A 24,324-nucleotide genomic window follows, 5' to 3' on the forward strand; every position below is an offset into this window, starting at 1 on the left:
ATATTAATCAACCAATCATGTGCGTGGGATTGAATTAAACACCGCGACGTTTCCGAAACAGGATGATTGGCGATAATTTGCCACAGAAATTTTAATTCGCATGTCATTTTGCGCGCAACAGAAATAGATTTTCGCCCGCAATGCGTCGTTCGATAATAACGACAATGGCGAAATTGCATACGCCACAGGGTTTCCAAACTATTCCTTCAGCCTATTTCTCCGAGTATTCCCCGTTTTATCTGCCCCATTGCTCCAAATAGCAGGACAACATTTATACTACAATTACAAACTATTACCAAAAAACCTTTCAATATAGTTCGATAATAACGACAATGGCGAAATTGCATACGCCACAGGGTTTCCAAACTATTCCTTCAGCCTATTTCTCCGAGTATTCCCCGTTTTATCTGCCCCATTGCTCCAAATAGCAGGACAACATTTATACTACAATTACAAACTATTACCAAAAAACCTTTCAATATATATAGATACCCCGAAATGCCTACATCCTCCCGCATATATACATTTTCTACAGTTATAATTTCCATCTGTCACCAACTCTGACATGGTAAAAAAGAAAAAAAAATCTTTTTTCTTGTTTGAACAGGCATTTTTTACTGAGCTTCTTATAAATTCATATTTGTTTGTATTACTTCAGGTTGTTTTAATATTGATAAAAAAAATTAAATATGGACGAATTTATAACTAATTAAATACATTCGGTCTATCTAGGAGGATAAAATTTATACTATAATTACTATTACCAAAACACATTTGAGTAAACGTAACCCGTCCCAAAATAGCTGCAATTTTTTTCCCCGCACAAAATACAGTTTGTACTGATATAATTTACATCCACGTCACCAACTCAGACATGGTGAAAAAGAAAACGATTAAATTTTTTTACTCGAACTTTGATCACGCTAACGATAATGAATATTTACTGAGCTTCTTATTTATTTTACCTAAGGTTGTTTTAATATTAGTAAAAAAATATATTTACGAACGAATTTATCAATAAGATCTATTCGGTTTCAAGACACGAAGAAAATTTGGAGTACGATAATTACTGATGCTGTTTTCTGACTGAGATAATGTCAATTTTCTTGTGTTTTCGCGGTTTCGAAGACACCTTTTTTTTCATTTTCCTGAGTTTATTCTAGTCGACAGATGTATTCTGTTTGCGGAAAACACGACGCCAACAAGTTGCTCGTTCCACTCCATCGCCCACGCCGGCTCGAAGATTCAGACGCGAGAGAGGAATTACATCAAGCAAAAGTAACTTAACTACACCTCAGCTAAGTTTCAACTGTGTAACGAACAAAGAGACCTGAAAATTTTCTTGCGTTTTTTTCTATCTGGCCCCAGGCCACATAACCAGAGCAGTGTCGTTTGTTGATTGGCTGCTGCCACATCGTACGTACTGCCCTGAGTACTCATGACTGTGATATCAGGGTTGTTTTTTTTGGCAAGTTAGTGATTAGTAGGGACTGGAAAAATTCGCGGTTTCAATGACCTCTAGGATAGACTCCACGTTCCTCCATGTACTTATGCAAATTACACTTGCTGATTAGTGATTGGCTACTAATCCGCAACACCTGTCAACTGGCATGCTCGTGATTCGCTGTTTTTTTTTGTTGAGTATTCTTCATTGGCTTAGGGTCATTCAGGTAAACTGTAGTCCAATCACTGAAGCAGCATGAAGTTGAACTAGTTTGGATTCTAGCCTATCGCGAAATGAATCCGCGAATTTTTCCGGTCTCTAGTGATTAGTTTCACGGCGTGTCGAATGAATGTATGATCCGATCACCGGAGATATTAAAATGCACAGTAGTTTGCAGCTTTGTTTTTGTTGCCGTATACTAATGCGAATAACCTCGTGTCCCTAGCCCACCTGGCCAGGAGTGTATCTGTGTTAGTGAAGCAGAATGAAAAGTGTGACGCTCGCTGGTGCTTCCTTAAATAAAACAGGATGTCCACACAAATCTCCAACCAAATTTCCCTGTTCGAAAATTTTCCCAACAATTTAAGATTGAAATAAAGAAAACCCCGCCTCCACCATCTCCCATTACTGGCATACAATTATAATACACAAATGAAAACTCAAACAGAACCTTGAATAAACCTTTTTGTAATGTGTATGATGGTGCACTTGAAACCCATTAAAAATGCTTTCACAGTCAGACTAGAGCACGATATATCTCCTTCAAACTACTTATCACTGGAAAAAAATTTCCATGACTTTTCCAGGATTTCAAGTGAATTCCGCTACTTTCCTTGAAAAAATCCGACTACCCTGTCTTTACAGAATGTGGATACCCTGCTGACAATTCAAACTGACAAGAAATTACTATAGATGCAGCCATGTTCAAGCAAAAACTCACCACACGTATCGCCTCTAAGCGCAATACTGTAGACTGACGCGCACTCTTCTCGTCGCGTTCAGGAAAACTGTGCAAATTTTAGCGTCAACCATAAAATAAAGATAAAGGTGTAATTTAAGGCCCTTGAGTGCTTTCAAGGATCTGTACAGGATGTCTCACGTATAAAAATTATTGTCAAACTAAGAGTTTTAGCGTTTACAATATATTTTAAAAATGTAGTTTGGTATGCCACGAAATCATTAATGCAATCCACCCTCAGCGTATTATTAAATGATTTCCGGATACAAACCCCAATTCGGATATCTTAGTAGTATTCAAATCACTGAAGCTTCTGTACACAGTATGAGTTCCCGGGTAGGCGGTAGACATTGGGGCCGCTAGTGGCGTTGAGGCATGGTGCGCGTGAGGATGGAACATTGTCGGAATGAACTGGTTCCAGGTGAAAGGGAGTACCCCGAAAAAAAAAAAAAAAATTGGTTGTCTGTAAAGTCGGTTTACGGACGATAGTTTAACTTGACCTCAAAACAAAACATTGTTGAAATGATTGCATACTTTTATGAATAAAATTGAATCATTTTTATTTTAATAATAAAAGAATAAATACTTGAAATTATACTAGTAATCAGATTTTTAAAATGCAAGAATAATTAACCTTTATTGCCGAAATTGTTGTTGTAATAAGCAATGAAAATTACATTAACTTTTTACTTCACTTTATAAACAGTCGACGAAACAGTTCACGTGTAGATGACTTAGTTTTACAAACTGGCGTTTAGCTATAAAGTTTAAATATAATTATGAACGAGTTTTCATATAAATAAACTGTAATCAAATATCTATCATCAATTATATGAATCACCATAATTTTTTAGTCAATTGTAACAGAACTTATTATTACTGCACTCGCCGACAACGTAACGGAACACAGCGTAACGGAACAATGAGCGTAACGGAACACAACGTAACTGAAAAATGAGAGTAACGGGACACAAGGTCACGGAACATTGTGCGTAACGGGACACATTTTCGTGCGTGCAGCCGGCGTTCATCGATATATTAGACGTCACGTCAAAAACAACCGATTTTACGGTAACGTCCACCACGTTTCTCAATTGTAAAAACTCCGGGTTTTTGACCCTGGTGGGGTTTAGATCCTGAATCTCCTTAGTGGGAGATGCGTACTTGACCACTCACCTTCATGTGCATCTGGCCGCATTAATGGACATCGCAGCTTGAGACTACGCACAAAAAACATTTTTTTTTCTGTACTTTTACAAAAGATTCCTTTGGAAAATGGTTACCAAGAAATGGCTTGTAATACATAAACACTACAAGAAACATATTGTAACTTTATATATCACAAGGCTATTGTTATTTTTGCGTATATGAAGTACGATTTTCGAGATAATATTGAGCATTTCTTACGAAAATTAATGCTTGATTTTATATTTTAATTCGTGTTTCATTCAAACAAAAGTTTTTAAACCATCGAAAAGACAATCGAATTTTCAACAATATGTCTTTTATTATGTTTTATTATGCCTATTAATGTGCGGAGTTGGTAACGGAAAGCTATTTCGGGAATGGTTTACCATCGGAGGCCTTGGGACAGCACAAACCATAAATGTCCGGGCAAGAATCCGAACCCGGAACTATTACGGACACTATTGTGTAGTGACACAGTTGTTTTTGTGTCAATGTGCAAATTTACTAATCACTGTAATTCCATTTACAAAAAAATGTTATCTCTTTAAATAAAATTCAATAATAACATTAGAAGGGGGGGGGGATATAAAATAACATTTACTTACAAAATAGCTGACTGCAAATTCGAATATTTCACCGCGTGTGTGCTCAGGTGTCGCCCGATTTCGCACACTAAGTCACACACGCAAATCGATCCGTGGCGATGCGGGAAACAGGCACGGTGCAAAAACAACAAGGTTGGTAGGCCTGTGCGTGCCGGGTGCTTACTTATTCTGCTCGCTTGCCTTCCAGTGTAAACACTGGCCGCGGCTCTGAATCGCAAATTACACTGGCCCGTGACCAGTGCAGTACAACCACGCTGTTTCGACGGTGAACTAACAAAGAAAGTGTTTGAAAAAAAAAATGGCTTTTCATTGGTAGGTATAACACCCTTTTTTTTTGACGTGACGTCTAATAAAACGATGAACGCCGGCTGCACGCACGAAAAAGGATGACTAATTGTCCCGTTACGCACATTGTCCCGTTACGCACTTTGTCCCGTTACACTTTGTCCCGTTACGCTCATTGTACGCTTGCGCCGCATCTATCTCTCTTCCACTCGATTGGAACATACTTCCATTTGACTTTTTCGAGGCACATTAAACTTTAAACACTCCCATTCGTTTCCTACTTTTCCTATCATCGTCATATCCTTAACAGAAAAACACAGATTGGAAGAAGTTAAATAGCAAACACGTATAAAAGTTATAATTAAAATAATCTCTTCGTTAAAGTAATAAACATATTTGAATTAATGAGTGCAAATAAAAGTAAATTTATCAATTAAATTGTAATTTTCATTTCACTCCTTTGTATCCATACAAAATAGTGATAATTCAATAAAAATGATTCAATTTTATTCATAAAAGTATGCAATCATTTCATCAATGTTTTGTTATGACGTTGTCACGTTAAACTATATTCCGTAAACGGACTTTACAGACAACCAATTTTCTCAAAAGAATTACACTGTAATAACTTTTGCAAACTTAACAGAATTATTTACGTCAAATTACAGACATTTGTTAATATGTACATTTGCATGAAAATTTTTTTTATCACTACAAAATAGTGTTTTCACTAATATTGGGTTCAGATTCTTACCCGGAAATTTATACTTTGTGTTGTCCCAAAACCTCCAGTAGTTAAAGTTGTTTGTAAACCGTTCCCTGGATAGATTTCCAGTATTTACTGCCTACATTAGTAAGCATAACAAAACAAAATAAAATGATTGAATATTCCATTATCTTTTCACTGGTTAAAAAAATGCTTGAATGAAACATGAATAAAAATATAAAATTATGCACTAATTTTAGTAAGAAAAACTCAGTTTTATCTCGATAACCGTATTTTATATATGCAAAAATATTTATAGCAGTGTGTTGTAAAAACATACAATGTCTTTCTTGTAGTTTTGCAAACTATTTCTTGGCGACTGGTACCCAAAGAAATCTTTTGTAAGAGTACAGAAAAATATTTTCTGTGGTGTAGAAGTTAATTAAAATCATGCGGTTTTTTCATTATCTTTACGGTTCTGTTAACAATAATCTATGCCTGATAATCTGTAATCATATTACGTGTGCGGAAACTTAAGAGTTTTAACTGTTTAAATAATTTTAACAAGATTGGCAGTATTTTAATAAACACATTTGCCAATAATTAGGTCCACAGTCGGGGTTTAGTATTTTTTTAAAGACTTTGTTTTGCATTTATCGCAGTCATTTTATTATATAGTTTGAAATTTCCGTCGCAAATATAATGTTCGGTAGTCGATGTAGCCACTTATTATAAGATTATTATTATACATCTTCTATTAAGATACCGGAAAAATTAGCGATTATGATTACTTTTAGGATAGACTCCATGATTCTCTATGCACTCGGGAAAATTACATCTGCTTATTGGCTACTGACCCGTGACATCTGTTAACTGGGATTATCGTGATTAGAAACGTCTTTTGTTGAAGGTTTTTCATTGGCCCAGAGTCCTTCATGTAAACTGTGACCCAATCACTGAAGCAGCGAAAAGGCCAAAATATATTTCAATTCTAGCCTATCGCGAAATGATTCCGCGAATTTTGTCAGGTCCTTACTTATATTGTAAGCATAACAACCTTCAATTTTGAGGTGACTTTGAACAGCAATACCACGAAGTCTCACGTGTTACGGAATCTCCACACCAGTTCGATAAATCAGGTGGGAGCCAGGGATTTGGAAAGCTATATAAGATAACTTAATTTCATACGAGATAAATTTAAACAGCGTCATGAAATATTCTTAGCATCTGTATTTTTGGTTTTGGCCGTGACTTGAGGTACTCAAAATGTAAATTATTCCAGACCTGCAAACTTACCGTCACTATTTGGATGCAGGCTAAAACATAAATGATATATCGTTACACGCTTTACTAGAATTTTTTTATTTGTTCGTGGGTAATATGACGTCCCAAAGGGCAAAAAACCAATAGGAAAGTACCACAATTAATTTTATACAATCATATGCAATCCGGACAGAAGGTGAATGTGAGCGAGTTATCAATGTTTAAACATCTAACTTCGGTAATGAGAAAATTCATATGTACTCATGTTGCAAAAAAAAAAAAAAAAACTTATAAAACGAAAATCCGACATGAAATATAACGTAGAATGCTTTAAAATAATTCCGAGGGTGGTAAATATACCAAAAGTATTAATTTTAAGGAAAAACGGTAAGAATGTTTCCGCTTTTCGAAACCTTGCTATAAATCTGTTTAACAAGTTGGTACTATAAATTTCTCAGGGTTAAGCCGAACAACAGGAGTACCCCAATGCGTCGCATGTAAATGCTTCAACGCTGAACATGTGACATTTCCCCCTAGATCGTAATTATCATTGCCTGCGTTTTTGTGGTTATACTTCTTTAGGAGCGTTGACGGAAGAAATTTTAGTATGCACCAGAAATGCAATGAAATAAGCGCGCATTACACGACGGAAATTTGACCAGTTGAAAGTCCAATGCGCATGCTTGCTATAGCCACGAGCCGAAGTCGACAAGATGGCGGACCCATGTGTGGCAAACATCAGGGGATGTACTAAGTGTATCGGTGTGCCAAAGGAAGCTTTATGGTAGTGAAACTATCCTGGGATACATTTTTTAAAACTTAAATAATCATAAGAAATAAGCGGAACTTAAAAAAAATACCTATACATTATTAGCCAGGAAAATGGTGATCGATCAAACACGGCGTCAAAAATCTGTAAAATTTTGTCGGTTCTCTATAGCACTACGAACGCGGCGCAATCTTTTAGGTACTTTTAAACCACAAGTTTCAGTCCAATAGATAAAATAAAACAAAATTAACCTGAAACATTAAACACATACAACAATAGGTATCTGTGTATTTGTTTTTTTTCTTAAATGACAGAAATATGTCTGTAAATACTTCCTACCAACAAACCTTATCCTTATTGAGCTTATTCAACTTTTAAGATTTAACAGTAAAAATTTTCATCATAAAATTATATTTATATGAAATTGTAATTATATATGTAGCTAACAATTTCTTGTGTCTCTACAGTATGACGAAAGGTGTGCTATCTCTACATTTTAATGTTGATTTAGAGATTTTACAAATTGTAATGCGTATTATTTAGGTGTCATTATGTTTTTATAAATTATAACATATTGTATTAAAGGATGGTAGCATTTTTATAACATTTATTTCGGCACACTATTACGCCTAGTACATTCCCCAATATTCATGAAAATTAATATACACTGACGAATCGCGTGTATGCGCCATCTTTGCGAGGTTTCTGAGACTTACACATTTCCTTTCCAATCGATTTTTGTTCCGTTCACGAAATTACTGCTACCAAATGCCGTAGCCGAGAGTTAAGATGTTAATACATAAAAAAAGGCATCGAATTGTTTGTGTACAGGTGTCTGATACCAGAAAAGAACGCAATTTTCTATGTCTAGAAGAAGGCATTTTACGCGAAAAAATCTGAACTCCTATTAGAGTGCAATATTTTATGCCTGCGCCAGAGATTTCTTTCTTGCTTTTTCTGACCGTCTGTAAAACAAGCCATTGCCTTATTTGGCCGAGCCAATCAAGACGCTCTTGCTTCCGTACTGAATTACAGTGATAGGTTTTCTAAGAAAAGATTTCAAGTCTAGACGAGAGTAAAAACACTGTAGCACAGTCTGTTTTATTTTTCGTGACTGGGTGAGCTTTTATCCAGGTTACAAACCTCGGGTTTAAATCTAATTTTCGACAAGTAATTTTACTAAAATACACCAGATTTTGTTAAAATTTACTGAATATTTAATACATAAATATCCCTAATAGTTTTTTTTAAACTTTGGCGCACGCCATCCATCACAGATGGCAGCACCATGGTTACACATTTTTCGTTCCGTGCAACTTCCGTTCCATTAACGAAATTACTCATACCAAATTCCGTGTACCAATAGCTAAGTTTTACACATCAAAATCCCCAGACGATTTCGCTGGAATATCCCCCCTCCCCCCATATTCAAGCATCATGACCGTCCTGCATAATGTGGCGAAAAACTTTTCTTTCAGTACAAAATTCATAACTCTGCACTAAAACGAGAAGTACATGACGATAAGAAAAAAGAACGAATGAATTAATGTAGAATTGTATTTATAATACTTCAAGATATTTAAAAATTGTAAAAAACACCGGCAAGCAAATACTACAATCTCGAACAGTTGGCCTGTCGTAACGATTGTTCTGACTTAAGACAGTTCTTTTTTGGGAATTTTAAGTCACGGCTGTTCTAAGTGGTGACTTTCTAAGTTACGTTTCGGATCACTGGTACGTCTCGAGCACTCGATCGTAAACTGGCTCTAAGGGACCAGCACTCCACTGCGTCGCCTCGTAAAGACCGGGCTACCGCCGCGCCCTGTGATTTGCGCTCGTAATTAAAGATGGCGGCGCGGCGCTGTCGTCGTCTCGCTAAGCTAAGTCCCCCTCCCTACTTTCCGCGAATCAGCGATCTTCAAAGCACCAGCCTCCTCTCTCGCTTCGCTTCGCAGATGCCCGTCCATTGACATTCTTTATCCGCTCTGATACATCCAGATGTTTCATTGACTGCCAGCGAATTTACGGTCTTGTAAAGATGTTTATTCATTTATTTTCGATACAATTGAACAGACATTGTCGAAAACAGGCTGGCACTATACAAGTACAAAAAAAAAACAGAAACAAACAGAGAGAGAAAATACGTTCAAATACACAATTATATAAGCTAAATTATAACAAATGAACAATAATAGAATGGAATAAATGTTTCGGATCTCAGGGATGTCAGGCAACTGACAGTAACTATACTTTATAACCTGAGTAAAAATAAATGGTTAACAATTTACAATTATACTGTATTATAATATATTTTCCAAAGTTACAAATGCAAATACACTACTGTAATAAAACTCTAAGCCTAAGTTTATGAGATTTTATAAAGTTAGCAAAATATTTAATTCAATTATTTGTTTGCTAAATACAATACAATAAAGCAATCAGTGTACAAAAGTGTTGGATTTACTTAATGGGCTAAGGCGTATCCTCGACATCGAAGTCTTCAGATACCATAAAAGGTGACGAGCATTGGCGGATCGAATTGGAGCACTCTGAGGAAACCACCATACCCACGGCAACGACCGCCACATTTCCCTCATTAAAAAAAAAAAAAACCGTCTCAAACACCACCGGGATTTGAGTCCAGATAACGTTGGCTTCAGAGGCGTCGACCTATATGTTCTTCGACGACCCATGTTCTCTTTAATGGGAAATATACTGCCACTATTTCTGCTTTAAATTATGTATCCAACGTTTTTGTGTCTGACCCGGGCACACACTAGAGGTAGCTACTCAAGTTATCAGAGTGGTGTATGCTTACGACAAATATTATCTAGGAATGGGTTGAGGACGGTTGAGTAATTCCGTATTTTTTTTGAAACTGTATTTTTATGAGAGTGCAAGAATGGCTAAAACGCGTGTTTTCATAATAATGTTAGGTATGAAACGCTTAACGGACTTGCATTAAATATTTATGTTTGGAGTAGTTTGGCTTCTGGGTTGTAGCCGCGTCCTTTGCGAATACTTCACCGACGTTTCGGTCGACATTGCAGTTGCCATCATCAGAGAGCAGTTACCTACGTTAATGAGTTAATGAGTAGGTAACGGCTTCCTGACGACGGCGACTGCAATTTCGACCGAAACGTCGGCGAATTATTTGCCAAGGACGTGGCTACAACCTAGAAGCCAAGCTACTTCTGAAAATGGCCGTGAAAGCCTGCGAACATTACTAATAAATCTTTATCTTTATTTCTCCGCCGTATAATGTTTACCACAGTGGTCCCATGCACGACGAGAAGACTGCGCGCCTGTCAGCAACCTTGCTCTCAGAGTCGACACCGCGCTAGAAGCACCAGCACTAACACAAATACACTCCTAATTAGGTGGGCACCATCAAACAACATTACCGAAAGCTTCCTGGAGTTCTTTGGGGCGATGCGATGCAGTGTGTCGGTGCAACATACTCGAATTAAGTTTGAATTCCGGCTCCGAAAATCCCAATTTAGGTCTTCCGTGGTTAAATTTTGGCATGATCACTGACTACAGTTCATAACTGATTTCCTATCCAAACCATCCCTGTGGTTCCTGATCTTACACTTATTTCATTTTTGACTAGAAGATTGTTTGAATGGAATAAAATAATTGCGGGTTACTACAATAGTTGACACCAAAATTAAAACGCGTAGAATAATAATTCAAAGAAGAATTTAAATAAAAAGCCTATGAAACAGATCCTATGCGATATAAAAACACGAAGGCAGATTTGATAAACATGTTAGAAAAAAGACTGATCAAAACCAAGATTGGATTTTTTGATCGTATATTATTTGATCAAGATTTGTTTAACCGAGAGATTTTTTAATCAATAAATAGTTTCTTTTTCTTGAAAAACTTCCATTAAAAAGAATCGAAAACAAGCTAAAAACAAACTTAAAAATTCAAAATTTTAAAGTATTTTCTCTGAAAATATTTTGTGTTGAAAAAATAAATTTTTTGCTTCTACAAAACTGTTAAATAAATTGACTAAAGCCTTTTTTTTTAATGATCAGCAATACCGCCGACAGCACATTAAAATTGTCGGCAAGGTGAATATTTAAAAAATATTTTCTGGTGACCACTAAATTGATTTTTCGCAGCTGATTTTGCCTCACCAAAGCGGGATCAAAATGTTTCAGAAACAGGCTTTATTTTGGCAAATTTTGAAGAAAAAAAATGGAACTTTTTTAAAATCATTATACTATGTTGTATCACATCTACGCCACTCTCACCTTTCGAATATTTCCCGTTTACTTATATATATATTTCTTTTACTAGCTTCCACACAGTCCACTAAGAACATTTCAGCATTCACAAGACCAACAAACTGTCCTTTCACTATTGCTCCTCTAACCCCTTCTCCACCCCCTCCCACCAAAACAGATACTCACTACCTCTAGGGCTGGTTCCTCAAATAAACAACATTTCTCAGACGTGGCAGCTGTTCAATTTCCTTTCCCTCTGTGTCTTGTTCCTTCACTTCGCTTTTCCTTCTGGAGTTCTCGTTTCCTCCTCTTTTCCGCGAGGGAAGATACATTTAACCCAACCTCCCCTCTTTCCCCACTTTCAGCATTTTCGCAAAGAGAGACGCGGGAGCATCACTGCCTCGCATTCGTATTCAAAAAAAATCTCCTGTTACCTCGGGAATTTACGAGCGCGGAAAATGATTTCCCCCTTCCCCCTTCTCCCCTTCCCCCTCCCCCAAACCCTTCTCAACGCGAACCCCAGAAGAGCCGTGCAGCTTTTGTGTCGCCGTCCGCGTTATGGCGTGCTGAAACCCGTCCACTCCCGACTGCCGTCTCGCCGGGCTCGTTCACCGTGGAGGTGCACCTCTCTCGCCCCGCTCTTCCGGGACCGTGCACCTGAACGATCGCCTCGGCTGTCCCAGGAACTGGCGAATTATACTACATACACTGCAACATTTTTTTTTGAAGCGAAAAAACTTATTTAGCCGCGTTGAGCGATGTTCGGTAGGGGCAAAACTTTTGGGGTTCGCGTCACCGGACATGCTAGTGACGTGTTGCGCCAGGCTGGCGAATCGCAGCGGCCCCTATGTACATGTATACGAATATATACACTAATACATAAGTATATACTAGATTGTATCATGTGCGTGTTGGACTCTTTTTTTTTTTTTTGGATGGGTAAAAAATCTTGTGAGTTCGCATCACCGACATGCTGCAGTAGCATTTAAGTGAAGTTAATGTGACCACGTGAATACATGACCTAGGTGTGACATCACTGGTAAGTCATAGCTAGGTAATGAATTTTTTTTACGTAATTTTGACATACCACTGACATCTGTTGTGACTAAAAAAAAATGATGTAAGGATGAATGATATCATGCTGACATCGTACTGATATAATACCAAAATCATTTTTTACGTACATTTGACGAAGAAATGATGTCACATTACACATTTAAAAACAAAGTTTTAAGTTTTCACTTCTGTTGACAGTCCCAATGACTGGCTATATATCTAACACCTCAGGTCTCGAGACACAGCATTTGGTAGGAGAAATCTCGTGAACGGAACAGAAGTCGCATGGAAACGGAAACGTGGTGCTGCCATCTGTGTCGGATGGCGCAAAACCAAAGTTCAAAATGCCAAAGGGAAACTTTGTAGTGTTAACGATTTGATGAATTTTTTTAACAAGTTGGGCATTATTTTAATAAAATTCCTTGTTGAAAACCATGTCCAAAGCCAGGGTTTGTAATGTTTCCAAGTCTTTTTCGCTTTTATCGGAGCAGTTTCATTTTATACTAAACAAAAAAAAAAAACCGCGCTGTCTTATCTGGTTATTAAAATGTGTAAATGGTTTCCCTGACTACCACCCGCATAGTCTGGGCCATATCTGTGTCGGTGAGGCGGAATGATAAGCGCGACGCTTTCTGGTGCTTCTAGCGCGGTGTCTCCTCTGAACTGCCACGCAGTCTTCTCGTCGTGCACAGGGCAACTATGGAATTTGGGCGGTGACCATAACACTATATGGCCGAGAAACGAAGATAAAGGTGTAATCCAAGTCCTTGAATGCTCTCAAGAATCTGTTCCCGTTGATTTATGACTAAAAATTACTCTGAAAACACGCCTTTTAGCGATTTTAACCCTCTTAGAAATACAGATTACAAACTTAATATAGAAACAAAACTACTTATCGGCCCTCAACGAATTATTAAATGACTTTCGTACGCGGACCCCTTTCAGATATCTTGAGTATTTGTCAAAATCGTGTTGATTTTCCTGATGGTCTGCGCGCCGTGTGTGTGTGCCGGGGGTAAGGCGGGACCCTTAAAATTGTTAACACGGTAAAGATTGCACGCTTGTTCCCGTGTCGTGTTGTACAGGTGCCCCGGTAACAACGACAACGAACAAGTGTGTGACTGGGGGAGGGGGCGGGGCGGGGGGGGGGGGGGGGGGTGTCTTCTTCACGGAAGATAGCAGCTCTTCTGGCGAGGACGTCTTCTCGAGCGAAGATGACGCGAAAGACGTAGTTGGTACGAGGGAAGTTTCCCTCAGATGGTTGGTGGAGAGGAGGGGGAGGGTGTTTGTGCGAGTCACATGTCGACAACTTGCCACTACCCCCGTCACGGAGGAAAAAATCTTTCGCCGCCGAACTTTGACGCCCGTTAGCGCGGCGCGGGGAGTTGATCCGTCGAGAAAAGCTAACGCCCGTGCAGAGCACTGACATCAAATAAAATAATAATAAAAAAATATATGTGAGCAAGTTTTTCGGCACTGGCTGGTGATGTGCAACATCTAACCTCGGTAACGAACAAATTCATGTGTTCTCATATTGCAAATACACTTATAATAAGAAAAACGGACACGAAATATAATATATACTAATATTATAAAGCTGAAGAATTTGTTTGTTTGTTTGAACGCGCTAATCTCAGGAACCACTGGTCTGATTTGAAAAATTGTTTCAGTGTTGGATAGTAGGTACATTTATCGAGGAAGGCTATAGGCTATATTATATTATCAATAACATTAGGGATACTTACTAAAAGTCCAATTTAGAATCAAATGCGTTGGAGGGGGTTAGATACAACATGCAGTACACGTACGAAGTGTGTGTTGACAATGCCGCAGGCGCTAGAAGTTTATTTCCTATTGCCTATTAACATTGTTGCCACGCACTAGATGCCTGATCATTCTTAATTTTCCCATACAAGTAAAAACACCCGTGTTATATTAACAACGAAGCAATCAGTGCCCTCATAAGATTTCAATTAGTATTTAAATACTTTTTATCACTTTAAATCGCAAACCTAAACTATTGTTTTTTCCTCTCTCTGTGTTTAATTTGTTTTTTTATTGCCCTTTTTTTTCAAGTATATATATTTTACAGACTTGAAACTTCACAGTAATGTTCCTTATGTTACGCAGGATGACATTTTCCGAAAATTAGATCCCATGGGTGGTTAAAACCAGGCAACAGTGGGTACTTTGTCTGCATGAGAACAGGATTTTGCATTGTTCATGCCTTCTGCGTCTCCATGACAACGGGCATCGCGTGGCAGTGGCGTACCCACAAGGAGGGGCATGTATAATGAGAGGCGCAAGAGTGATCTGCCTGTAGACTGCCGTAGCGAAGTACGGGTACATCAGTTGTACATTGCGTGCACGAGTCGGGAAACCATCGGTGCTATTAATTTTCTCTCCGGTACATTATACAGCATTGTAATAAATTTTCAGTGAATTTTTTTATTTACCATTACTGTAAATGGGAGATGTGGCTTAATGTTTTTCCATTAGTATAGCCGTGCGAAGCCGGGTTGGGCAGCTAGTGTACAATAATTCTTTAAAATAATACCGAGTGTAATAAATATTGTCGCGGGTTGAAATTTTGCAGGGTTGTTGAAATCAAATTTAGGGACTTTACTGACGGGACTCTGGGCTGGCTGCTCTGTTCACTCGTCAGCGCAAGTGGCGTGACCATGTAATTGGGGCACGGGGCCGGCGCGGCGCGCTGCGGGCTTGCAGAATTTTGTTTGTTTGTTTGGCCGCGCGCTGGCGCAGCCACGGGCCGCAGTTACTGGGGCGCGCTGTCGTAACAAGCCGCGCGGTGTGGCCTGCACATTGGGGTAGAGGGGGGGTAGTCTTCCCAGATGTTCTAGTTAGTTGTTTAGTAAATTTGACTTCAATAACGAGCTTTTGTTATGGTAGGCGCGGCAGGGCGCGCGAATTTAAGCGCAAGTGAGTGGTGACTCGGGGCTCACTCAGGCGGAGGCTATGCGTCTCACCTGTGGTCACGAGTTGTTAGTTCGTTCGTGATGTAGGAATTCAGGCTCACTCAGGCGGAGGCTATGCGTCTCACCTGTGGTCACGAGTTGTTAGTTCGTTCGTGATGTAGGAATTCAAGCTTTCGGGCGGAGGCTATGGCCCTCGTCAGGGGTCACGCGTCATAGTTTTTAAAATGTAATGTTCGTTCGGGATTTCAAGGGCAGGAGAGGCCCCTACGTTATTTTTTTAAAGTAATCGATCAAGAAAGGCTTTTCGGAAAATGTGAGTATGGACTTATCTTTGTTTTAATTTTAAGTATTAATTATGATTTGAGGTATTCGGAAGGACTAGGGAAGTGTTTAGTGAAGTTCTCTCATTCTCTCTCTTGTAAGGTCGTTCAATCGTTAAGGAAGTAAAGAGATTATTGTTTTAAATTGTAATCCCGCTATTTAAATGTTCTTTAAAATGATGTTGAGTATTTGACTTTAAGAATAAAATAATTTTAATTAAGTATTATGTTATTTTGCAAAATCTCCTTAGTTCAGCTCTCACCAGACATCCTGTACGGGATGACGAACCTATGATCCTAGGTACAGTAAAGTATTTTATGAAGTTAAGACTAGTTGATGCCAAGCGAGTTGTTTCTATGTAAAGAGCTACGATTCTCTCCCCCCTCTGAAAGTGGATCGTGACAGAAATGGTGGTGGCACCGGCTAGGTGCACGTGACAGAAATGGTGGAGGCGCCGGGTAGGTTCTATTTCTGGAGAGAGAGAGGTAGATTTTTATGTTTATTATTAAGTTAGTTTCAGCTTCTGATAGCAGGTTATTAAGAGTTTACTTGAGGAGAGGATTACGGAATTTAATCTAAGTGGAGGAAGTCTTTGAGATTTTTTTTGACGTAACAGATGTTTATTTGAGTATACTTGTAAGGATAAAGTTTATAGTGATAAGTTGTTTTAAGTCGTTGAGTTTATCAGGGATTTTTACGTGAGGAGAATACGTTATAATTTAAATGATTAATAGAGATAATGCAAGTGGTTTAATTTAATTGAAATTAATTTTAAGATTGTAGGTTAAGAGAGTTAAAATTTAAAATAAAGTTTTTTTCGTAAATAGGAATTATTTTCAAGTGAAGTTTGTTTTGCTGTCGTGCGCGTAGGAGACGAGACGTACGAATTAAATCAGTCGAGGGAAGGATAAACGTTAGAAAGGAATTAAAGAGAAAACGAGAGTTTATGTAAAAGAGAGTTATAGAATTTATAGTGATGTTTTGTTTTAATTAGAAAAATGTTGAGAGTTGTTTCAGAACGACACGTCAGTGGACGTGGCAGAATGAACACGTGACGGGGAGGTGCTGAGACCTAGCGGAGAACGGAGGAACCGCAAGCGAGGGTTGGCGCACCTGATGGAATTCGGTGACGTCACGGGCTCATACGGAGACGTGGACGGCCGTGACCTTGTTTTGATCAGCTGTACGGTAACTTAGCGATAAGAAAATAGACTATTGGTTAAATAAATTTAAATTTAAGTGTGTTTTAGGAGAAGAGGAACTTTCAGTATGTAAGTAATTTATTTTAAGAATGGTATGATGTATAGGCTAGAAGTGTTTCGTTGTAAGTTGTTTATGTTTTGTTAGTTAAATCCTACCTCGGTTTTAAAAATATTTTTTTGGGATTTGTAAACATTATTAAGGAGGTACACTATAAAATCGATAAGCATTGAGAAAAGTGGGAAGGATAGTTTTTGTGTGTAGAGGGAATTTACTCCAAAAGAACAGAGAGACAAAATTAATGTTTTCATTAGGGCGAGGGACCCTAAGGTGAGGCGTTGTGTCCCTGGGAAGAAAGGGAATTGTAGCGCAGACCATAGGAGATGGGCTGACTACGGAATTAAGGGTCAGGAGAATCCTGAGAGTTGTGAGTAGTTTGGGGCAGGAGTTCCCCATGGTAGTACCGAAGTGGCTATCCTGTATGGGATAGGGTACCATTTCAATGAAGTTTGTTGGTGGGGTTAGAGCCCCCTGTGTAGTGGGCCTATAGCAGATAGGCACTACAGTGAAATTTTTGGTTATTTTGTGAGGTAAATTCCCTGGAGGTTAAGTAAGATTGGATTCAGTTAGGAAGGAGGGAAATGAGAAACATTGCTGTAGAGAGTTAGTGTACTTGCCTAATGTGAAATTGAATTTTAATAAATTAATTAATGAGAAAGTTTTTTCTGGTCAAATAATAATGGAAGGGAATTAATTAATTTTTTTGAGTAAGGTGTTTTAAGTAATGAAATAAAATAAGGTGAAGTAATTTGAATAATTGGGGAGGAGTTTCTTTAAGAGTTTAGATAATTGTTTTTGAATTTATTGAGATATTCAGCCAGTGAAGTTTGAGTGTGAGAGATACAGTGAGATTTTAAGGAAATCGGTTGTTTATTAATTAGGACAAATGAGATTTTATGATTAAGAGTCAGTAAGCATAGTTAAAATTTACGACATGATATTTGTTGACAGTTTACAGTTATTAAGGAGAAAACAGAGTAATCTATTTATTTTTATTTTAATGGTTTGAAGATAAGATTATGAATTTTTTTTGGAAGTTTCTTTGGCATGTTGGAATAATTTTTTTTGATTTTTAGAATTTACAGAGAAAATTTAATTGATTTACATTAGTTTGGAAGTATGGAGGTTTAGTGTTCGATTAGCCCTAACTTGATGGTCGGATCCCAAAAGAATGCCGTAAAACCGATAGCCAATTGAGAGGAATGCGGTAGGCGCTTGTGTAGAGAGGGGTTGTGGGAAAACTCCTTGGGACTGATGGCAGATCAGGGGCCCTAAATAGTGTGTGATGCTGTAAAACCAGTGCAGAGAAAGCCTGGTATGCTTAAATTTTTGGGCACAGGTTATGTAAACCTGGGGTTCCATGGGATTTAGTCATGTTAGCTGCTGTGGGACATTGAGATTTCCAGGCTCCATAGTAAAGTCAATGTAAATTTTTGTTTTCTTAAAATAATAAATTTGTTTTTAATTTATTTGAGATATTTGATTTGGAACAGTGAATACAGACCCCGAGGAATAAGAGTTGTCATGCTGTGAGAGGAGAAGGTGGTAGGCCTAAAAGGGTACAGGCACCACAGAGGTTATTTGTATTGCATAATTTAAATATAAGGAAACTTGAGAATTTGAAATTTTGTTGTTGGGTTGGACACCCATAAGAAGAGTATAGGCAGAATTTTTATTGTTATGAGATGTCTAATTTAATTGAAAAGAAGAAAGTTTAAAGATGCAAGGTAACATTATTATTGTAATAATTGAAAGAGATTAAGAGGTAGAGAGAAATAGGCAGTTTTTGTTTGTAAGTACTAAAGTTTACATATAGAAATTTAGTAACTAAGAATGAATAATAAGTTAAGTCTAGTGTAAAAGTTTTTTTTAAGTTTGTTAAGTTAAGAGTCACAAGTAAATTTTTTTTTAGAGAGAATGTCTTTGATAGGAAGTATTAGAAACTTATGGGAATTTTAGGGTAACATAAATAATGTAGGTAATGAATAATAAATAGATGGTAGGTCTTAAGTTAGGATTAACATTTGAAGCAGAATTTAATTAAGAAGAAGGAAAATAAATAGGCCTAATGAAAAGAACAAAAAAGGATTTTATGGTAAAGCATTTTTTTTAAGTAATAAACAATGAATAATAATGTTGTTTCAGGGTAATGTGTACTAATAATACAATTTTTTTTTAGGACCAAAGAACAGGAATTATGTAATTTAAATTAACATGTATTTTTGAAACTGTTACAGATTCCTTAAGATGAGCTGAGCAGCAGTCCAGTTTACAAGATGACAAGAGTTCGAGAGACAAGATACAAGATCACTGAAACAAGAGCCAAGACTGAAGATTCAAGAGAAGAGAAAGCTGGCAGCCATGGACTTACAAGTGGAGATTAATAAGGTCATGTAAAGTTTTATTTTTTTTTATGGAAGACAGTAACTGGAGTTTTTTTTTGTTATAAACATTATTTACAGAACTTTTTAGGTTATAGTAATGTAATGGAACTAGTGAGTTGTGGTAGCTGTCAAAAAGAACTAATACCTTAAGTTTAATTTTTAAAGTTAATTTTCTTAATTTACAGAGGGATTAGTAGTTTTTTTTAAACCTTATTTAGGTTGGAATTTAAATACAATAGCTTATTATAAATGTGTACGAACAGTTCAAGTTCACAGTACTGATAGGTAGGTCAGATGATCTTATTGATTTTGATGATTTGTTGTTTTGAGTTGATTTTTAAGTGTTGTGAATTAGACAATGAAATAGTTCTGAAAACTTAAATTATTTCAAGCTAAGAAATAGTAAATTTAATTGTAACTCGAAGGACACCAGAATGTAAATTTGTTTTGAATTAGTAATGTTTGAAAATTTTATACTTTACAAGAAAGGTTATAAACAAACAGATCGGATGGAACAAGGATGCAGTAAATCACAATTTCATTTAGAATTATTGATTAGCTTTTGAGGTTATGAAGTAAAAGTAATTATAGTTTAAAAGTTTGAATAAAAAAAAAATGTTTTTTTTTATTTGTTTGAAATAGAAAGTTTAAAAGTTAATTAGTCATGATCTAGGTGGGTGATGGGGTGGGAATTGGCCACTCTTTTTCCCTATAACCTCCCTAACATGGCCTTCTATTACAACTAACAGAAATAAAGAAGAAGAAAAATGAAGAATTATTAGTTAGAATGTTTCTTTCATGAAGATACCTGATGAACTTTTTTTTTATTGTTGGGAAGAATAGTAGCAAGATTAATCAGATGTTTTACTCAGAAGAAGAAGAAGAAGAAGAAGAAGACAAAGCAGTTTTATGACTCGACAAGCCAGAGATTGGTGTTTCCCCTCTGCGCTTCTATTGACTACGTTGTTTACTCTCATGGGATAGCTGGTTCGGCACCATGGAGAGAGATTGGTGGGCATTGTGGTTGCCCCCAGAAGAAAAGAAGAGTAGAAGAGGTTATGGGTGGGTCATGTGAACTGACCTTCAACCCAGTTACTTCGTGGGGACTATTTGCTGTATAGAGAAGATCAAGACTCAAGAGTTAGGGAAAATCATTGGAGGTCATGTTTCCCTTCCTTAAGTTTTTCCTATCAAATTATTTGCCTGATTAGATTATGCTAAGGGTGGGATACTTTATGTTAGCAGTTGAATTAATTAATTTTATTTTTTTGTGTGTTTGCATCCTTGCCCATCGATTGCAGTTTAGTAGTTAGTTTTGTATTTGTCAGGCGTGATGGTAATGCCTGTTGATGATGTTTCAGAATTGTAATCTGTTCGTGATGAGGATGGCACAACTCCGAAGCAGATGTGGGGAGAAGTTGTGAGCTGCCTTGGAAGCCAGTCCAGTAGCTGTTGGAGTTGAGTGGTGTTTGCTGATGGCCAGCCCAGGGAGCTACTCTTCTCGACAACACTGACTTCGAGGAGTTGCACCAACCTTCACGAGATAAGAGTTTAATTAATTGAAACACTGTAAGGACACTTAATTTTTTTTGAAGAACGAAAGAAGTATGGTAATAAACGGAAACCGAAAAAAAAAAATAATAATAATTATCAAGAATTTGCACATTGTTTAACGAATACTGAGAAACTAAGAACAGTAATTTAATTTGTAAAGAGAGCTTCACTAACAGAACAATTTTTTTAGAATTGAGAACTCGAGCCTCTGAAGGTTCCTGTGAGAACAAACCAGATAAAAGTTTTACATTTAATTTTATGAATACTTGTTGTTTTAAAATAAATCTTATGCAGAATCTAGATGTATGTTCAGACAGCAAGGAACTAAGAAAATTATTATTTTTGTGAAATGAGGAATTTATAGTTATGGTTTAATGGAAAAAGACAATTTGTAATTTTGAGGTAGCTCGATGGGGCTCGAGCTCTGTGAGGGGAGGGTTATGTCGCGGGTTGAAATTTTGCAGGGTTGTTGAAATCAAATTTAGGGACTTTACTGACGGGACTCTGGGCTGGCTGCTCTGTTCACTCGTCAGCGCAAGTGGCGTGACCATGTAATTGGGGCACGGGGCCGGCGCGGCGCGCTGCGGGCTTGCAGAATTTTGTTTGTTTGTTTGGCCGCGCGCTGGCGCAGCCACGGGCCGCAGTTACTGGGGCGCGCTGTCGTAACAAGCCGCGCGGTGTGGCCTGCACATTGGGGTAGAGGGGGGGTAGTCTTCCCAGATGTTCTAGTTAGTTGTTTAGTAAATTTGACTTCAATAACGAGCTTTTGTTATGGTAGGCGCGGCAGGGCGCGCGAATTTAAGCGCAAGTGAGTGGTGACTCGGGGCTCACTCAGGCGGAGGCTATGCGTCTCACCTGTGGTCACGAGTTGTTAGTTCGTTCGTGATGTAGGAATTCAGGCTCACTCAGGCGGAGGCTATGCGTCTCACCTGTGGTCACGAGTTGTTAGTTCGTTCGTGATGTAGGAATTCAAGCTTTCGGGCGGAGGCTATGGCCCTCGTCAGGGGTCACGCGTCATAGTTTTTAAAATGTAATGTTCGTTCGGGATTTCAAGGGCAGGAGAGGCCCCTACGTTATTTTTTTAAAGTAATCGATCAAGAAAGGCTTTTCGGAAAATGTGAGTATGGACTTATCTTTGTTTTAATTTTAAGTATTAATTATGATTTGAGGTATTCGGAAGGACTAGGGAAGTGTTTAGTGAAGTTCTCTCATTCTCTCTCTTGTAAGGTCGTTCAATCGTTAAGGAAGTAAAGAGATTATTGTTTTAAATTGTAATCCCGCTATTTAAATGTTCTTTAAAATGATGTTGAGTATTTGACTTTAAGAATAAAATAATTTTAATTAAGTATTATGTTATTTTGCAAAATCTCCTTAGTTCAGCTCTCACCAGACATCCTGTACGGGATGACGAACCTATGATCCTAGGTACAGTAAAGTATTTTATGAAGTTAAGACTAGTTGATGCCAAGCGAGTTGTTTCTATGTAAAGAGCTACGATTCTCTCCCCCCTCTGAAAGTGGATCGTGACAGAAATGGTGGTGGCACCGGCTAGGTGCACGTGACAATATACCAAATGGTTTTTTCAACTATATTTCTGGACGCAAATCACACGTAGTTTGCGCACCCACCGCTAGAATTCGTTGCCGGAGCAGCTAAGTCGACTGTTGAATCATTTTATTAGCAGACCAAAAATTTAAACTATAAAATGAAACGGCTCCGTTGAAAGCGAAAAGAATAAAAAAAAATACTAAACTTTGGCGTTGGACTTTTTTTTCGAGATTGTATTTTAATAAAATACTGCTAAATTCGTTAAATTCATCAAACATATGATACTATAACGTTTGCCTTTGTATTTGTGATCTTTGTTGCGTGGACTAGAATAAAACTTATTTTCCGCACCTGCCCTAGAATTCGCCACCGGAACCGCTACTTTGACTATTGAATCATTCGATTTGCAGAGCTAAATGTTAAACTAAGTAATGAAAGGGCCCCGACAAAAACGAAAATGTCTTAAAAAAAAAAAAAAAAAGAAATCCCGGCTTTGGACTTGATTTTCGACAAGGTATTTTTTTCCCTTCAAAATCCTTCCAATATTGATAAAATGCATTAAACTGTTAATGCTATAAAGATTCATTTTGTCTTCATGAACTTTGGTTCGCGCCATCCGCCACAGATGGCAGCACTGTGGTTACACATTTCCGTTCCTTGCGACTTCCGTTCCATACTCACGAAATTGCTCCTACCGCATGCCGTGTACCGAGAGGTAAGATATTACACATGAAAAAAAGAAGATGGATGCGTGGCCGCCACGTGCGTAAGAATTCATAGTTCACAGACATAGGCAGGGGGCTAACGCTAGATACGGGCTAAGAAGCTATGACCAACCTTGAAATAATGGACAAACCCGTATGATTTTAAGGTATGCTTTGCATTCGAGAAAAAAAATTAGTTGGTTTGCGATAACCTAAAAATGGTTCCATAGCATATTTAAATACTTAATGATTATAAAGGTATTTAACTATCTTAATTATCACGTTTATTGTGGATGTATATATAATGATTGAAGGTATTAGAAAGTGTTGTCATACTGTTATACTTACTTGGCTTTAGGTATAAAAACTAACTTTAATTTTGTAAGCAAATCATTAATAGAAATAAAAGGACTGGTGTGATATTATAGTTCGGTTAGTAAAGAAAAAATTAAATTAAATGAAAAATTAAATAAATACTGTGTATACAATATCAATATAAAAACGTGCACAAAATAATTATATTTGTTAAAATAATTGAGATGAATTTTAACTAATAATGAAAGTCAATATATATATTGACTGTTTACACCAATTAATTAATTTTAAATATATATAAAATAATAATGTAATAATTCATAATTAATAATGCAAATTATTTATACATACGGGAACTTAAACTCACTTACATAAATACACTTGAAAAAGTATATAAAACAAATTATAACACTAATATTCACAATAAATTAATGTTTTTAATTATATTAACCAGTATTACATATCAAAAGCTAAAGTGTATGATTTAAAAGCACATATAAAACTTTTATTTCTATGAAACTTTTTTTATATCCAGCCTTTTTTCATACTGTCAAAATTTCGTTGCAAGGTGCGTGCACGTCGTAAAAATTTACTCTCATAATTTTTTCATAACGCGCCTAAAGAAATACAACTTCAAACAACGTATGTACTTTCCGCTCCCCGCCTCCATCTACCATACATCAAAGTTGATTAAGGATATTGTAGCATTATTTTGTCCAGCTCAGGGTAAAGCACGAATTTATGTGGAAATTTTATTTATAAGCGCAGCCGATAAAGCCTTTTTTACTTT

At 37.3% G+C, this 24,324-nt stretch overlaps 1 protein-coding gene and 1 long non-coding RNA gene across 2 annotated transcripts in view; one reads left to right on the forward strand and one right to left on the reverse strand.

Annotated features, from left to right (window-relative positions):
* LOC134532284 (potassium voltage-gated channel subfamily KQT member 1) overlaps positions 1–24,324 on the reverse strand; it is a 371,136-nt gene that overhangs the window by 47,236 nt on the left and 299,576 nt on the right. The gene's annotated exons all lie outside the window — the stretch shown is intronic.
* LOC134531898 (uncharacterized) lies at positions 16,931–22,507 on the forward strand. Its single transcript, XR_010075095.1, has 2 exons — positions 16,931–17,040; positions 19,267–22,507. It is a non-coding gene; the product is annotated as an uncharacterized LOC134531898 (long non-coding RNA).

This window comes from Bacillus rossius, chromosome 5, assembly GCF_032445375.1.
Source record: "Bacillus rossius redtenbacheri isolate Brsri chromosome 5, Brsri_v3, whole genome shotgun sequence".
NCBI classification, from domain to species: Eukaryota; Metazoa; Arthropoda; class Insecta; order Phasmatodea; family Bacillidae; genus Bacillus; species Bacillus rossius.